Genomic DNA, 19,405 nt, shown 5'->3' on the forward strand with positions numbered 1-19,405 from the left:
GGTAATATCTGGCCACGTGAGACCAATGTGTCACCACACTTTGAACGTGGTGCCACATTGGTCTCACGAGGCCATAAACATAACTTGACTAACTCTGGGCCCTGTGAATCCAACGTGGCACCACAATAATCAGCTGAGCTCTGCCGATCGTTTACGGATTTACACAATATCATACGGAAATTGACGATCCCACACATGTTGACTGTGTTTATTCCCACTGTTGTTTGAGGTTATGGTTGGAATCATACAGTGCACAGTTACAAAGTGATGTGATTTGATTGTGAAAGAATGGCAAAACGATACAAAACTTTAGATGAACATGTTATGAAACTGTGGCAGGAGTTTATGTCTGATGACGAAGATGAAACAGATAGTGAAGAATTACGTGAAGTTGATGAATATCAACCAACACACTCAGAAAGTGATGTTACAAGTGATGAAGAAGCAGAAAAACATGTTAAAAAGAAAAGGAGAATTTCCAAGGGTAAACAGCTAGAACCTACTACTAACAGAGAAATTATAGACGTACCTGATTTGGATATATCTGTTCCAAGTACTTCCAAAGCATCATCTATTGGTTCTATCAGTGACACAATTGATCAAGTTTTACAAAACCATAATGATTCAGATCTGATCATTTTAGCCCTAGATGATAACTTAGATATTGACCAAGCTAACTATGATGGTCTGATCCCTATAGTCCTAGAGCATAATATAGAACCAAATCAACCAAAATCGAGTAGGCCTAACCTAAATCCTACTGATCTATCTGAAACTATAAGTAGACCTTCAGACGAAGGAAATGCTGTAGATAGCGATCACAACTATGCAATACATAACATAGAGCCTAGAGAGGAAAGGGACACAATTACAGAAACCATTGAAAGAGTCATAGCAGATGCGCAAATTGGCTTTTCTACACCAGATGCAGATGTAGAAGGCATCAAATGGGACAATGTTACCGGGGATAATTTGAAGCATTTTGTTTTTTCTGAGCAAAACCCCGGTTTAAGTCAGACTGTAATTGAAGAATTATCTGGCAAGACTGCTTATGAAGTTTTTAAATACTTCTTAAGTGACGAACTTCTGCAATATATTGCAGATCAGACTAACAGATATGCTGAGCAGACCATTGCTAAGGGTGTAACTCCAAATGCCAGGATAACTCGCTGGAAATCCACAAATATCCAAGAGTTGGAAAAGTTCTTTGGCATTTATTTGTGGATGGGACTCTGCAAGTTCCCAAGTCTACAAAGTTATTGGTCTACGAAAAAAATATACAACAATGAGATGAAGAAATTGATGTCACGAAATCGTTTTCAACTTATCCTCAAGAACTTACATTTCAATGACAACGAGAACATAAATTTGTCGGATCGTCTTAGTAAAATTACTCCACTACTTGATATTGTCAAGGAAATTTATAAGAAAGCTGTTGTGCCAGATGAGACAGTATGTATTGATGAGACTCTCGTTCCCTTCAGAGGCCGCTTGAAATTCAAGCAGTATATCCCAAACAAACGACATCGTTTTGGAATAAAGTTATTCAAACTATGTGTGCAAGGTGGGTACACTTATGACTTTAGAGTGTATTGTGGAAAGGAAAAGGGGAAATCTTCTGTCGCAACAAAAGTTGTCATGTCACTTATGTCGAGTTTGCTTGACAAGGGTCGAACACTATGCACTGACAACTGGTATACTTCTGTAGCACTGGCACATGAGCTACTGAAACGCAAAACTCATCTGCTTGGGACACTCAAAAGTAACCGAAAGAATAACCCGACTGACGTTACCAAGGCCAAACTAGAAAAGGGAGAGACAATTGCTCGAGAAAGTGATACAGGCATTGTAGTGCAAAAATGGCGTGATAAGAGGGATGTGCTAATCTTGTCAACAAAACATACTGATGAAATGGAAACCATTCAAAGACGAAATGACACCATCCAAAAGCCGAAAAGTATCCTTGATTATAATAAAAGCAAGGCTTTTATAGACACATCTGACCAAATCAAGGGGTACAACTCATCGCTTCGTAAAGGTAATAAGTGGTACAGAAAATTAGCTTTCGAAGTGCTAACCGAAACCAATATAGTTAACGCTCTTCATGTTTTTAACAAACTTTCAGAAAAGAAAATAAGCATCACAGACTTCAAAGAACAAGTTATTGAAGGACTAACCAGAGTAAATATTGTTCCTGCGCCTGGTCCTGAGCCCCAAGAGGACGGTCAACACAAGCTGGTGGACACTGGAAGAAGTGCAAGAAGGAGATGTCACAGATGCTATGAAATCCTGTCAAAAGACGAAGGAAGAACATATGCAATGAGGAAAACTCCGCAGTCAAAGTTCAAGTGCGACGCATGCAACAAGAACTTCTGCTTGGAGTGTTTTTTTCTTGTCCATAAGGCTATGCCGGTATTGTAGTTTTCATTGAGCTGAGACAGACAATTTCTTGAGAGAAATTATTGCAATAAATCTGTAAGTAAAGACACTAAAAAAAAAAAATTTCAAGTTTACTTTTTTTTTATTGTAGTTTTTATTGGGCTAAGAGACAATTTTTTGAGAGACATTTTCGCAATAAATCTCTAAGTAACGACAATTAAAAATTAAAATATTTTTCAAGTTTATTTTTATTGTTATTTTAACGTTTAAATTTAATTGTTTTTCCATATTTAGTGTAATAATAAATTATCTTTTTGAAAACCATTGAGTTTTCGTTCTTCTTACTTTTGTGGCCCTGTGACTCCACACTGGCTTCACAGAACCACAGGCCAAATGCAGTTTCTTGACGTTCTGGCCCATTATTTTAAGACTACATATGGTTTAATGCCTTCTGTGAAGCCAAGTTTACTTCACAGGGCAGTTTATCCAGAACTAGCATGTGAGTCCAACGTGGTCTCACGGGGCAAGAGAGTCCTTACCAGGTGTGAGACCACTATGGCTTCACATGGCACTCAAAGTGCCATGTTATTTTAATCTATTTAAATAACATTGTTTAACGAGTACCTAGGTTTGCTGCTACAAGGAGGGTAATTAGGCGTGTTTTAATTAAAATATTAATTTTTTTTTTTTCTAGGGAGGTGGGAAAATGCATTTATGCACACAGGTTGCTAGCCTGTAGTGTGGGACTCCAACGGGCTTAAGGCCCAGAGACTACCCACTAAAAACCTCCTCTACTCTTCGGACACTAGCCTGGAAACACTTGTCGCACTTCATCAGAACTAGGCCGAGTTTGCCTACGCCCGAGGGGCTTACGCCGTGTCTAGCCGTTTATTTCTTATCAAATCTAGACTATGTTCCGATCTAGATCATTCTTTTTAGCTTGAAGGACATTCCGGACAAAGTGCGACCAGCAGTCCCAGTTGTCCTCACCCTTCAGCAAGGTCTCACAGATCGATTCAATCGACAGCACCCCAAGATGTTGAATGGCCTCCTGGCGAAGCATATCCCATTGTGGACAGTGGAAAAAAGTGTGTTCCGCGTCGTCGGGAATGCATGGGCAGTAAATGCAGTCAGGTGAATTCGTTTTGGCCATCAAGTGCAGGTACGACTGAAAATAGCCGTGACCTGGCAAGAACTGCGTGAGGTAATAGTCAACCTCACCGTGCCGCCGTTCTACCCACGGTTGGACCTGCCTGATGAGTCTGGCAGTCCAACGTCCTCGAGTCTCCCTTTCCCAGCTTTCTTGCCACATCTGAAAAGTGCGGGAGCGCTCTTCTGTTCTTGCAGCGTCCTTTCCGATGTAGCCTTGTCCCTGGTAGATTGCCTTCCTCTCCGCTGCCAAGAGTTTGACTGGGATAACTCCAGCGATCACCAAAACGGCCGGTTCGGACACCGTACGGTACGCGGAAGCGACCCTGAGTGCCGCCTGACGCTGCACTCGTGCGAGCCTCAACCTATACGCCTCCTTGTTAAGCGCGTCTGCCCACACCTCAGAGCCATAGAGAAGCACGGACTGGACTGCAGACATCAGTAGTCTTCTACGGCTGGACCGGGGACCACCGACATTGGCCATAAGCCTACTAAGAGCAGCAACACTCCTAGCAGCCTTGTCCGCCGTACGGAAGATCTGGTCCCTCCAGCTCAGCTTGTTGTCCACCATGACACCAAGGTACTTGGCGGTTCGCGTGGTTTGGACAACTACGTTCCCAACTCGTAGCGGAACGATGGTTTCAATCCGTTTTTTCTTGAGGATGACGATCTCTGTCTTGCTCAGAGCGAGTGTCAGACCATGATCAGTCATCCAGGCGTTTACAACGCGCATGACTTGGTTCAGTTTCAGTTGGGCTAGCTCAACGTTGCGTGCAGCAATGAGGGCTGCGACGTCATCGGCGTACCCAACTAAAACGGTCTCCTCTGGCATCTCAGATCTCAGAAGGCTGTCGTAGGCAGCGTTCCACAAATCTGGGCCGAGTATCGAACCTTGCGCGGCACCGGAAGTAACATCCATCGTCCGCGAACCATCTTTAGTTTCGTAATTAAGAGTTCTGCAGCGCAGGTAGTCCTCGATCAGCCTCAACAGATATGCTGGTACGCGGAAGCTGTTCCTCAACGCGCTCAACATATCGACCCATCTCGCCGAGTTAAAAGCATTCTTGACATCTAGCGGAACAAGAAGCACGATACGGCGAGAGTAATGATTGAAGCTCTCGGCACGCTCTACCGCTCTGTGTACCTCGGATATCGCGTCGATTGTTGACCGACCCTTTCTGAAGCCGTACTGACGAGGAGACAAATCTCCGGCAGCTTCCACGGCAGACGTCAGGCGGCAGCGGATCAGTTTTTTGAAGAGTTTTCCGGCCACATCCAACATACAGAGGGGTCTGTAAGACGACGGCATATTCGGGTCACCTTTCCCCTTGCTGATTAGCACAAGCCTAGCCCTTTTCCAAGGAGTTGGGAAAACCCCTTCGCACAGGCATGTGTTGTACATTCTCAGCAGTAAGAGGGGGTTAACTGAGAATACCTTCTTGAGAGCCTCACTGGGAATACCATCAGGACCAGGTGCTTTTCTATTTTTCAGGGAGAGGACAGATGATTCCAGCTCTTTAATGCTAAAGAGTGGAATTTCCCCTACCTCGCCATAGTCGAAAAAAGGCCGCCGAGGATGAGACGGAAAGAGGGCGGTGACGATCCTGTCCATGGTGGTGCCCTCCATGACGGAAGGTGGTGATCGGGCGCCGAGTTTCTGGGTTACAACCTTGTAGCCCAGTCCCCAAGGATCAGAGTCAACATCCTCCTGAAGCCTCCTCCAACAGCTAACCTTGCTCCTGATGATAGCCCGACGAAGAGCTTTCTTCGCAGCCCTATAAGCCGCTGACTTAGCCTCGAAATCCGGGAATCTTCTGGCCCTCATAGCGGCACGTCTGGCTTTCAGACAAGCTTTCCGAAGGTTCGAGATCTCTAAAGTCCACCAGTACACAGCTTGCTTATCGCGACGGCGTCCCCTGCGTGGCATGGCCTGGTCACAAGCCGAGACAATCAGTTCCATCGTGGACGTTACCAATGCCTCGGTGTCAACAGGTGCAGCAGAATTCACCAGCACTCCCCGTGAGATTACGTCAGTGAACTTCTCAACATCCAGCTTGTCCGTATTCCATCGGCGTGGTCCAGATCGTGATACAGGCGCCTGATTATGGTGTTCATCCAGTATATCAAAAACGATGTACTGATGATCACTTGCCGTGAGGTCTTCGATGACTCTCCAGTTGGAGATCTGTGCTAGTATTGATTCCGACGAGAAGGAGATATCGGGGATCGTACCTCTCATGCCGGGGCGCCGGAAAGTAGGCGTGTCGCCCTCGTTTGAAAAATATTAAAATATTAATTAAAATATTAATAGCTTGGTATAAAATTAAAAAGATTCCCAAGTTTGATCAATATATATTTATAAATAAACACAAATAATTTAGTATATTGAAGTGTTTGTATGGTTATTGGTCACGGGGAAATTTAATAATATATTGAATTTAAAATCCCATGTTATTCTTATGGAGAACAAGTAAAACACAGTTTACTTGTTCTCCATAAGAATAATATGGGATTTTAAATTCAATATATTATTAAATTTCTCCGTGACCAATAACCATACAAACACTTCAATATACTAAATTATTTGTTTTTAAGCTCTTCTGAATGGTTTAGAGAGAAAATTGTATGCTTTGAGTAAACCATAGAAAAAACCCTATTTTCATCCCAATAAAACCACGTTTCCATGGTCCGATTATGCTGGTTTGCGAACTAGTGCCAATAAACGTAGGTTTACACGTTAGTGCCAAATTCCATCAAATTGGATAATTCTTGCTCAAGTTATCGTGCTAACGGACACACACACCTCTTTTAAGTAATCTTTTAGAAACAAAATGCAATAACAAATACTTCACCAGTGCTACCACCATTCTATAACAGTGTATGATATAAAGCTCGGTATAATCCTCAGTGCTTAAATCAACCGATATTAGATGGAGAGATCAACTCGTTGATTTAGAGGTTCGACTCCAACTAACCGCAGTTCTAGTGATTTGTGATGGAGAGAAGTGATTCGCTAAAGTGGCTCGAATATAAGTTTGAGCGTAGTTGGGTACAGTGTTGTAGACTAGAGTGTTTTATAAGTCTACTAAATTTAGTCTACAAGTAAACAAAAGTTAATATACTTTGGTGAATGCCGCTTTGTGGTGAAAGTGTTTATACGAGTGTTTGAAGTGGCGATGTTAACAAATGAACATCCGTGTGGATTTGGCAAGATGTAGCAACAATTTAGTCATAAGTGATGTTATGTGGGTCAAACATTGGTAAACGTAGGTAAGTAGGATTCAGATTCTCTTTTGTTTGATTATTAGAACGATTATGGTTCCTTTTATCACAGGTTAAACATTGTCTAAAGAGAATATAGTAATGGGGTCTATTCAAGAAGAGGGTCGCCTCTTAAAATTTGCTCTATGCAAAAGTTTAATGTAATTTAAGATGTATGTAGCATAGGTTACGTATTTTATTCCGTGGTGTAAACCCACCTAACCCAAACTAATTTAATCCAACGAAACTTAGAAAATTCACAAAAATAACGAACTCTATAACCGTATATTGCAAGATTTGCATTGATTTATATATGCAGCATACATATAAATAAGTGGTTAATTTACCTTGATGTTGTCTAGCGATTCTTATACCTCCTCTAAGGGCGGATGACGATTGTTTCGGACCCTTTATCAATCTTAACTCATATTGATGTCGTCAAAACTTTAAAAACGCACACACGAACATTTGCACAGGGCATAAAACAATATTAGGTATACTTTTGTACTAATTTACTTTTAGCGGAGGTAATAGGAATCACTAGACGAAATCAAGGTAAATTAATCTCATATTTGTATGTTTAAGTGATTAAGACCACAAACAAATGATATTCATGTAATTTGATCCCGGTTTCCTTTTCATTATTACTATTTAGCGATAGGCCTACTTAGGTTTATATTTAGGCCTACCATTGGTAATTCAGACACACGGCGTCCATGCCAGTGGGGTGGAAATGGGTAATTATGTTTTTCTTCGGGGAGTATGTTGTAAATAAAGCAGTAACAATGGAAGAGTTTACTTTAGTTAAAAATAATTATTATATTATAAGTTATCAAATTCAAGCAACTAGCATACTATAGTAATTACCTTTTCCGTTATACAGGATAATACAGGCATCACTACATAATTTTTTTAATTGTAAACTAACTTAACTTAGCCTAACCTAGGCTTTGCAGCTAACTGTAACATTTTAACATAAAAACTAGATGACCCGTGCTGCTCCGCAGCATTGAAATTAATAATAAAAAAATAAAATACTAAACTTAATAAGGGCGGTACAACTTTAATTAAACTCTTATAGGGCTGCTGGATTAATTTCGCCTTATGACCAAATTAAAGTATAACACATTCCATATAACACAGAGAAAATCGTCCCGATGTATTTTTTTCCGTTTTGAAAATCAATTAATCCAGAACAATATCCACACACTTCCTAAAAGCACTTACAGAGAAAGCACGTACATTTGTTAACTCATATGTAACACAGCGTGAATGAGGCTTTATTAAGAATGTTTTATTAACAACAATATTTCTTGTAAAATAGACATCTCTGTCGGTAGAATTGCATGTACGCATATTCTCAGGAGTAGTTCCCTCCATCTGGTAATCTTTATTAATATTACGACTTTTATAATACTTCCTTCCAAACAATGTTTGCTGATCGTCCATCTATGAAGTATGCCTTAACACTTGCAGACTCATCATTGTTTAGAAGTAAGTTTAGAATTTCATCAATCACAACACGTTGTTCTTCATTTGATGAAGCGATCATTTTCGCTAGTTCATCATGTTGGATTTCATCTATAGTTTCCTCTATACATGTATTTTGAGGCAATTCATCAATAGATGGTAAATCAAATGACTTCAGAGAGAAACCATGTAATTTTAACGTTTCTGAAATATCTTTCAGAGCTAATTGGTAAGCTACTTCGGTCGGGTATGATCTAAGGAAATCTTCAGACATTGAGTCCTTAAAGAGATTCCACAAATTCAGAACATTTGATGGACACTGAAATATACAGATGTAGGCAAACAACTGTCGAAGCTGGTATGGCATTTGAAAAGAAGAGGCCTCTTGTAAGGCTCGCTGCCATTCCATATCATCCAATATTAATCCTCGTGCTATTGCTGCTGCCTTAAATGTAGGATGTGTGACATTTTCATACGTTTTCAAATCTTCAAAACTGGTAGCACCAATTACATGTAGTAATAATATACGTAAATGATATCGCTCGGAATCCGCAGGTGAAACATTATACATTCGGCCAATCGTTCTAGAATAGTGTTTACGTTTATGCCATTCATTTTTCTTCCATACATAGTGAACTGGTGTTTCGGGATATACATAAGGACTTCTAGTTGAAGGATTGCTGTTCAACTTGAACCATGCTACTAATTGGGTAGTTTTTAACTGTGCTTGGATTAAACCTTCCTCCGGGGCATCGTTTCTGAAGTAAACATTCTGAGAATCAGGTAAATGGACTGGCAATCTAACCACAGTGTGAGATTGATCGTGCATGCAATATGCAAACATTCTCCAAGCAGCTTCACTTGGTCCAACATATCGAGCATTCAGGAATAAATTAATTTCATCGTGATCAAGTACATCGTTTTCCCTTGCTACCTCTATATTGCAACAATCGTGACCTTTATATACATACTTATGGATGTATTTTATAGATCGTACACTGGAGCAGATCTCTACATTAATATGTGCACGGAAATATAGAAGAAGAAATGGATTGTATGGTACAATGAACTGATTTGTAACATTTACATCGTCTCCAGTTGCACGTTTAGTTATGGTTCTCCCATTATTTCTACGCTTGTAAATCGGATAGCCATTAACATTATCTTGCGTTTCCTCAATAAAGGATTTAGGGAAATCTTTTTTGCATTTTCCATCCTTCATACATACACAGGAAGGATTTAATATACCACACGGCCCATGCACCATGTGCTTACTAACTAAGTCATACAAATCTTGGTTTATGGGATCGGGAATTTCGGCCGAAACAACTTTGTCAATGTCCTCTGGACCCCTAAACTTACAATCATCATCTAAAGTTAGAAGCAAATGTACATGGGGCAATCCACGCTTTTGGAACTCCACTGTATACAAAAATGCTTTTATTGCTCCAAATATCCCAACTGTACACAGTAGACGTATTAGTTCCTGAACCTTAGTATGAAATACCCTTACAACAATGTCTGGTCTGTTATTTGGCGTCTCCCAAGTATGAATACTCCCTGTTATTTCAGGCCATGCCGGATTGCAGGTAAATGTTATGAATAGGTCAGGTTTCCCAAACTTCCTGACTAATGCCATAGCGTCTTGATAATTCTGCATCATATTCCTGGGGCTACCAATAAAGGACGATGGCAAAACTACGATCCGACCTACTCTTAACTTATCCTGTTCAGCCCTTATACGTAAAGCATCGGACAAACCAACATAAGTGTCTACACGTAATTTTGTTTGTTTTCTTCGAATGTATTTTAGTCTATCTCCTTCAATACGACAATAATAGTCTACAAAAAGCTGTTGAGTAAGTTTTCCAGCGCTTACTATAGGATTAAAGTTTCCAGCACAACCATTTCCCCTAACTGAAATTCTGTATAGAATATACTCTCGCATGGTAACAGTTTTCCGTATTTTTGTTTCACGCGTTCCTTCAATAGGCAAATTTATATGCCAACCAGTTTCACCGCAGGGCCAAATTAAAGTATAACACATGGGGTCACAGTGCATACTATCATAATCGATTTTCTTTAAACCTCCTTCCTTTTCATACACTGTAATATGTCTATGTGAAGGTGGCGCACCATCCTCCGTCTCGAAAACAGCCGCAATTTCAGAGGCAGCTGGGTCATTGTAACGACGCTGATCTGCAAATGGCTCATGATAGAACCTCATAACAAAATTAAGAGGAACACGGTTCTCATTCTGTGCATGAAGTTTTTCCTCTTCTACTTTCTGGTGCATGGTTTTGTAAGATCGAACATAGGGGTTACATTTGTCTAACAAATTACTTAAATCATTTAGTGTATTTTTGTCTAAATTTAGGTTAGCATTGTGAGAAATCCTAATTTCATTAGATTTGGCGAAGTCAAGAATATATAACTGGCCATAAGAAGCACTTTGTGAATCCTTGGGATATAAAGGCGAAATTAAGTGGTGGACCATGCCATGGATTCTGAAGGTATAAGGACCATAACTCGGAGGTAGGTCTACATTAGCACCAAAAGAAACAAACGACATTGCATTATTGTACTGCCTTAAATTTTCTCGGAAGTTTTTGGATTTGTCATCATTTCCAGTATATAGCTTTTTTTATCTCCTCAGGAATTTTATTGGGTGGTAACTTAATTTTCCCATTATAGCAACACAAGGAAAAGATCCCCGATGTATTTTTTTCCGCTTTAAAATACAATGCAGAGCAATGTCTACACACTTCCTGAAGGCTCCCTACAGAGAAAGCACGTACATTTGGGATCTCTTCAGAAACTGCACATCGTGAAGACGGCTTTAAGGATGGTTTTTCAACGACAGTCTTTCTAGTAACATCGTCATCCCTCTCACGCCTCCCCGTTAAAGTTGAATTGCTCGTAGGCCTACGCTTCTTTGCAGGAACTGTGACCTCAATCTGATCCCCTTTATAATGGGATTGGGAAGGTATAACATTTTTGTCAGTACACCCAAGACTGTGCATTGGTGTTACGCATGAAGAACTGTCACTTTTATGTTTAAGGACGCTATAGTGTCCATCATCTAAATTACCTGTGAAGAGTAGGTTGTGAATTATACTACCAGAACCAAATTCAATTATTGATTTAGTATGTTCAATGTGCACCTTAAATTTACACTCGTGAAATAATTCACCAGCACTGTTAAGTTCAACATGCCCTGTTTTTTGTCCATTGGCGGACATCACAGTTTCGTAATCACTAACGTTCTTAATATAATGTCCATAAGACGTGTCTCCAACTATGAAATATCTATATAAATTCCACTTTCTTATTACATCATCAACAATAACTGATCTTATTTCAGAGTGTCTATTTTCACTACCATGCAAACAGTAAGATATAGCACGAAATAAACAGTTTCCATCACCAACAATAGGAATCATATCAAAAGTAGGAAAATTAGTCTTCAAAGAATTATTACTCACGGTAATTTGCCCTATCTTTGATGAAGTAGCGTTGTGTGACATCGGTACTACATTAGACTCATTTGGAATCTTGTCTAAAAAGGCACAGCTTGAAGACGGCTTTAAGAATGGTTTTTCAACTAAAGTCTTTCTTGTAAAATTGACACCTCTCTCACGCCTTCCTGTTAAAGTCGAATTGCGCCTTCGCTTCTTTGCATGAACTGTGACCTCAATCTGATCAGCTTTACTATGGGATTGGGAAGGTACATTAGACTCATTTGGAATCTTGTCTGAAAAGGTACAGCTTGAAGACATCTTTAAGAATGGTTTTTCAACTAAAGTCTTTCTTGTAAAATTGACACCTCTCTCACGCCTTCCTGTTAAAGTCGAATTGCGCCTACGCTTCTTTGCATGAACTGTGACCTCAATCTGATCAGCTTTACTATGGGATTGGGAAGGTACATTAGACTCATTTGTAATTTTGTCTGAAAAGGCACTGCTTGAAGACGTCTTCAAGAATGGTTTTTCAACTAAAGTCTTTCTTGTGAAATTGACACCTCTCTCACGCCTCCCTGTTAAAGTCGAATTGCGCCTACGCTTCTTTGCAGGAACTGTGACCACAATCTGATCCCCTTTATTATGGTATTGGGAAGGTATAACATTTTTATCAGTACACCCAAGACTGTGCATTGGTGTTACGCAAGAAGAACTGTCACTTTTATGTTCAAGGACGCTGTAGTGCCCATCATCTAAATTACTCATCGTAGATACAAATAAATTTGAGTAAACACACAAAAAGCAATAACTGGAAAAAAATAATAAAACGAACAATAATAATCGACTCATTTACGTAATTCGCAGTTTCATCATAAATGCCACAGATAAAATCGTAAACGTGTTAGTAAACAAAACGAAAATGCATTTAAAATGTAAACACCTTATCGGAATTAAATAAATATTCAATCATATGTTCGAAAGACAGATGTAAATATTTTTTGAAGGAATCACAAATTTTGTCTAAGATAAGATATTGGAAAATGTTTTGAAACTAAAGTTCAGTCAGCTAAACTCAACATACCCTCCGCCCGAATAAAAGTATAGCCCGATATTATACCGATAGCCCAAATAAAAGTAGATTATTTAGACAAAAACTAAACGAAACGAAAAAACGAAAGTTGATATCTATACTCAATTCTAATTACGTTATCCTATTTATTTTCATATAAGAGCCTTCGGTAAAATTCCGGCATTATTTGTGTAATTAATTATGATTATTAAGATTGGCATAGTGCTGAATCACAAACAAACCAAATGGTTCCAAAATAGAATTACCTCAACAGTACCTGTTGATTTCGACGGGTTTAACCTTGTATTTTTTATTTTTTTTTGTATTTTGTATATTGTATCTTAAACCGATGCTTGTTGTGAAATCTGGACATGCATAACTTTAATTTGAAAATTCAACCATGAAAATTGGTCGAGTAGAAGAGCCAAACGAACTGGGAAATTAAAAACTAAATTTAACTACCAATAGAGCAAATTTATTTTACGTATAATCCGGGTTTGGACTGTAGCTACATATATTCCAATGCTTGATGGGACATCTGTGCGTACATACCCTCAATTTGAGACCTCAATCTTGAAAATCGGTCGGTTAGAAGAGCCAAACGAACTCGGAAAAGAGAAACAAAATTTAACTTCTATAAGAAATACATGGAGAGGAAATTTTTTTTACGTATAAACCAAGTTGGGTTATAGATAAATATTTGCCGATGTTTGATGGAAAATCTGTGCGTGCATACCTTCAATTCGAGACCTCAATCATGAAAATCGGTCGGGTAGATGAGCCAAACGAACTCGGCAAAGAGAAACAAAATTTAACTCCCATAAGAAATACATGGGGAGCAAATTTCGTTTACGTAGAAATCGCGTGGAATTATAGATACATTGATGCCGATGCTTGATGGCAAATCTGTACGTGCATACCTTCAATTCGAGACCTCAATCATGAAAATCGGTCGGGTAGAAGAGCCAAACGAACTCGGCAAAGAAACCCCAAATTTAACTCCCATAAGAAATACATGGGGAACAAATTTCGTTTACGTATAATCCACGTGGGATTATAGATACATTTATGCCGATGATTGATGGCAAATCTGTGCGTGCATAACTTCAATTTGAGACCTCAATCATGAAAATCGGTCGGGTAGAAGAGCCAATCGAACTCGGCAAAGATAAACCAAATTTAACTCCCATAAGAATAACATGGGGAGCAAATTTCTTTTACTTATAAGCCGAGTAGGATTATAGATAAATATATGCCGATGCTTGATGGCAAATCTGTGCGTGCATAACTTCAATTTGAGACCTCAATCATGAAAATCGGTCGGGTAGAAGAGCCAATCGAACTCGGCAAAGATAAACCAAATTTAACTCCCATAAGAATAACATGGGGAGCAAATTTCTTTTACTTATAAGCCGAGTAGGATTATAGATAAATATATCCCGATGCTTGATGGCAAATCTGTGCGTGCATACCTTCAATTTGAGACCTCAATCATGAAAATCGGTCGGGTAGAAGAGCCAATCGAACTCGGCAAAGATAAACCAAATTTAACTCCCATAAGAATAACATGGGGAGCAAATTTCTTTTACTTATAAGCCGAGTAGGATTATAGATAAATATATGCCGATGCTTGATGGCAAATCTGAGCGTGCATACCTTCAATTTGAGACCTCAATCATGAAAATCGGTCGGGTAGAAGAGCCAAACGAACTCGGAAAAGAAAAACCAAATTTTTTTAATATATAAGAAGATTGAAACAAGCACTCATCGATATGACAAGTTATTATTGGGTTTGCGAATTATTTAGATACATATAGTCATTGGGAATATAATTATAATTACCCCCGATTGTAGTGTTATAGTCGTATAACGGGAAACGTCCCGAAATCCCTACCACCTCAACTTTAATTTAACCTTGGACATGAAATCGACGACAAAATGAACGACGCACAGAATACAATTTACGTCCAACAATACTGGACAACAGTGCGAGGCCTTGCTACACGCTGTAAACTGGACGACCACACTACACGCTGTCGCCTGTCACTTCTTCACGCCTTTGAATAAAAACACCGGAAACGTCACAAGCAGATGCTAGGCGACTGAACGAGTTCATTCAAAATAAAACATCACGCGGCACCCTTCAGTTGTGAATAAAATCACCCTGCGCTGCCTATATAATTATGGCAGCTGCTTTGAGTATAGATTAATTGATTACTTCACACCTGGGTTGGCTTTATGTGTTTGGGCCATGGTGAGATATTACTTAGTGTGATCCACAAGTAATCTTTTGATAAACACTTTGGCTCCTCCAGGTGTTGAAATAAAATAGGGGTTTAGAGTTTGCTGATAGGATCCAACGATTTAAATTATTAATTATTATCCTTTGGAAACAAATACAGTTTTGTCAATTATTATTATTCTTTCTTTTAGTATTTTCTTACATTTTTGAAAACTATATAATAATGTTTCACAGTTCGCAGTTCGAAAATATTCATTTTCTGCATATAATTTTGATTTAAAAAATACTCACATGAGCTACGCAGGGCTCTGCGGGAAAATGGGATGTCGTGGAGGATGTTTGTTGTCCAGTAAAATACTAAGTAGGCCTACTGTATTTAGTTTGAAATAAAAACAATTTGATTTTGTTTGTGAGTCAAGTTTGAACCTGCACCAGATGACTTTACCATTCTAAAATATCTAAAGCCACTTTCACGGTGTTACACAGGGCGTAACAATATCACCGGTGTTTTTCCGCCCGTCAGTCCAACCCGGTCGCGTCCCTCGGTTTTGAGGCTCGTTTTAATTTCGCCCCTCCAGTGAGAAATGGGGCCCAATTAAAATATCTGAGCGACGAGTCAAAATTTATCTTTGTCAGCCGGCTTTTAATATTGGGTGGTTCGTGGTGGAAATTGGGAAAAGTAGTGGTTTTTGTCGCGTTATCCACTCAAAAGTGAACGAAATTATCTTTTCAGTAGAGATGTAAACGCTGTAGTCGTACTATTTTTGCTCTAACAGTTTTAAGAACTTGAATTATTAGATTTACCTTTCTTGTTGTTGCCAGGGTTCTTGTAGGTATGATGTTTGTGTCACCCTATCAATTTGTTTACATAATATTTACGAAAATGTTTACACACACGTGGTCACTATTTTAGCTGTGGTTTGTCGTGTTCGTTATAGTTTTAATGATAGCTAAAATATGTTTTGTTTGATTAAAGATATATGTAAAAACATAAGGAAATACATTAATATGATTTAGGTTAAATCTTTACTTTAAAAGGTGATTTTAAAATTGGATATTTTCCAAAGACTGGATATTTATTAGAAGTGGTTTATCATGAGCTAGCTTAGGATTGTGCATTTGCAAACTTTATAATTGAGTAGCTACCTGGGGGTATATGTTAGTATATTATGTTACATTAAATGTTCGCCTGGGTTATGAGGTAGTCGGTTCGATCCCCACAAAAGCCAGTAGCTTTTTGATGGTTTGTACTATGTTCAGTTGCCCTGGGTTATTTGGCATTTACAGTGATAAATGGTCATCGTTAAAGAAACAGCTGGTCTTAGTCAGTTACAAAACTGTGGAATGGGTTACAATGTGTAATACCCATTCCACATCATTTACAATTTGTGTTAGGCTTATAATTCCATCCTCACCTAATGTATCCTAGTGAGGTCGTCTGATTGTTTTTTTCTAAATTATCTCGTAGTATGCGTAGGTTTGGCATCAAATACAAAATAAACATCAATATGTTTGCACATCGTTGTTTACTGCGCATTAAAAGGTACGTGCGGACCTGTACCTAGACGCAGCAGTAATTTCTACATATCTTGAACATCTGCTTGACTACAGATTCTAGGAAGTAATGAGGTCTGAGAAAGATGGTGTGTTGCAGACTGTTCTCAGTTCTCAGGGATATGATATACTTGTACATGATCACAGCTAACAGGTGTGTAAATAACAGCTGTAGAGTCAGCTGATACGTGGAGCTGTAACGTAAGTGACGCTAGAACTCAACAAAATTTCTGGATAGCTTTTTATATGGTGTGATCCGTAACAGAGATATTTTGACCTGCTCGTTAAAGATTGTTTGTATTTTCACGTGATTGATGGATCTTCAGTGGAATTTAGGCACCGAAACACATTTTTTCGACACAGATTTAGGCATTGGTCTCTCGTTGAAAGTCCAGCAATTGAACTACTAAATTAAATGTTCACAATCGACTTGATTCACTATGAAAACATGTTGATAACTGTACAAACTTATATGTTATTTGATTGATTTATTTGTTACAGGTAAGTGGTGAAACTGACTTCTTCTCATTCATTGTAAGTACCACTTCTCATATTTTTACAAACTATCACAGTCAATAATGAAGCAGACTCGCAGACTTAAATGTCACTGTTGCACCTCTTTGTACGAACAATCACAAACATTAATGAAGCAGACTCAACTGCCACCGTTGCTCCTCTTATCTTTGTACGAACCATCACAGTCAATAATGAAGCAGACTCAACTGCCACGGTTGCTTCTCTTATCTTTGTACGAACCATCACAGTCAATAATGAAGCAGACTCATCTGCCACGGTTGCTTCTCTTATCTTTGTACGAACCATCACAGTCAATAATGAAGCAGACTCAACTGCCACGGTTGCTTCTCTTATCTTTGTACGAACCATCACAGTCAATAATGAAGCAGACTCAACTGCCACTGTTGCTCCTCTTATCTTTGTACGAACCATCACAGTCAATAATGAAGCAGACGCAGACTCATCTGCCACGGTTGCTTCACTTATCTTTGTACGAACCATCACAGTCAATAATGAAGCAGACTCAACTGCCACGGTTGCTTCTCTTATCTTTGTACGAACCATCACAGTCAATAATGAAGCAGACTCAACTGCCACTGTTGCTCCTCTTATCTTTGTACGAACCATCACAGTCAATAATGAAGCAGACTCATCTGCCACGGTTGCTTCTCTTATCTTTGTACGAACCATCACAGTCAATAATGAAACAGACTCAACTGCCACGGTTGCTTCTCTTATCTTTGTACGAACCATCACAGTCAATAATGAAGCAGACTCAACTGCCACTGTTGCTCCTCTTATCTTTGTACGAACCATCACAGTCAATAATGAAGCAGACTCAACTGCCACTGTTGCTCCTCTTATCTTTGTACGAACCATCACAGTCAATAATGAAGCAGACTCAACTGCCACTGTTGCTCCTCTTATCTTTGTACGAACCATCACAGTCAATAATGAAGCAGACGCAGACTCAACTGCCACTGTTGCTTCTCTTATCTTTGTACGAACCATCACAGTCAATAATGAAGCAGACTCAACTGTCACTGTTGCTCCTCTTATCTTTGTACGAACCATCACAGTCAATAATAAAGCAGACGCAGACTCAACTGCCACTGTTGCTTCTCTTATCTTTGTACGAACCATCACAGTCAATAATGAAGCAGACTCATCTGCCACGGCTGCTTCTCTTATCTTTGTACGAACCATCACAGTCAATAATGAAGCAGACTCAACTGCCACTGTTGCTCCTCTTATCTTTGTACGAACCATCACAGTCAATAATGAAGCAGACTCATCTGCCACGGCTGCTTCTCTTATCTTTGTACGAACCATCACAGTCAATAATGAAGCAGACTCAACTGCCACTGTTGCTCCTCTTATCTTTGTACGAACCATCACAGTCAATAATGAAGCAGACTCATCTGCCACGGCTGCTTCTCTTATCTTTGTACGAACCATCACAGTCAATAATGAAGCAGACTCAACTGCCACTGTTGCTCCTCTTATCTTTGTACGAACCATCACAGTCAATAATGAAGCAGACTCATCTGCCACGGCTGCTTCTCTTATCTTTGTACGAACCATCACAGTCAATAATGAAGCAGACTCAACTGCCACTGTTGCTCCTCTTATCTTTGTACGAACCATCACAGTCAATAATGAAGCAGACGCAGACTCATCTGCCACGGTTGCTTCACTTATCTTTGTACGAACCATCACAGTCAATAATGAAGCAGACGCAGACTCAACTGCCACGGTTGCTTCTCTTATCTTTGTACGAACCATCACAGTCAATAATAAAGCAGACGCAGACTCATCTGCCACGGTTGCTTCTCTTATCTTTGTACGAACCATCACAGTCAATAATGAAGCAGACTCATCTGCCACGGTTGCTTCTCTTATCTTTGTACGAACCATCACAGTCAATAATAAAGCAGACGCAGACTCATCTGCCACGGTTGCTTCTCTTATCTTTGTACGAACCATTACAGTCAATAATAAAGCAGACTCATCTGCCACGGTTGCTTCTCTTATCTTTGTACGAACCATCACAGTCAATAATGAAGCAGACTCATCTGCCACGGTTGCTTCTCTTATCTTTGTACGAACCATCACAGTCAATAATAAAGCAGACGCAGACTCATCTGCCACGGTTGCTTCTCTTATCTTTGTACGAACCATCACAGTCAATAATGAAGCAGACTCATCTGCCACGGTTGCTTCTCTTATCTTTGTACGAACCATCACAGTCAATAATAAAGCAGACGCAGACTCATCTGCCACGGTTGCTCCTCTTATCTTTGT

General features: G+C 39.4%; 1 protein-coding gene across 2 annotated transcripts in view; it reads left to right on the forward strand.

The window, feature by feature from the left end:
* Positions 1-19,405, forward strand: part of LOC128999342 (caskin-2-like) — a 242,594-nt gene that overhangs the window by 56,994 nt on the left and 166,195 nt on the right. The window lies entirely within an intron of this gene.

Source organism: Macrosteles quadrilineatus, unplaced genomic scaffold, assembly GCF_028750875.1.
Source record: "Macrosteles quadrilineatus isolate MER2022 unplaced genomic scaffold, UCM_ALF_1.0 Scaffold_8__2_contigs__length_117827958, whole genome shotgun sequence".
In the NCBI taxonomy this organism is placed as follows: Eukaryota; Metazoa; Arthropoda; class Insecta; order Hemiptera; family Cicadellidae; genus Macrosteles; species Macrosteles quadrilineatus.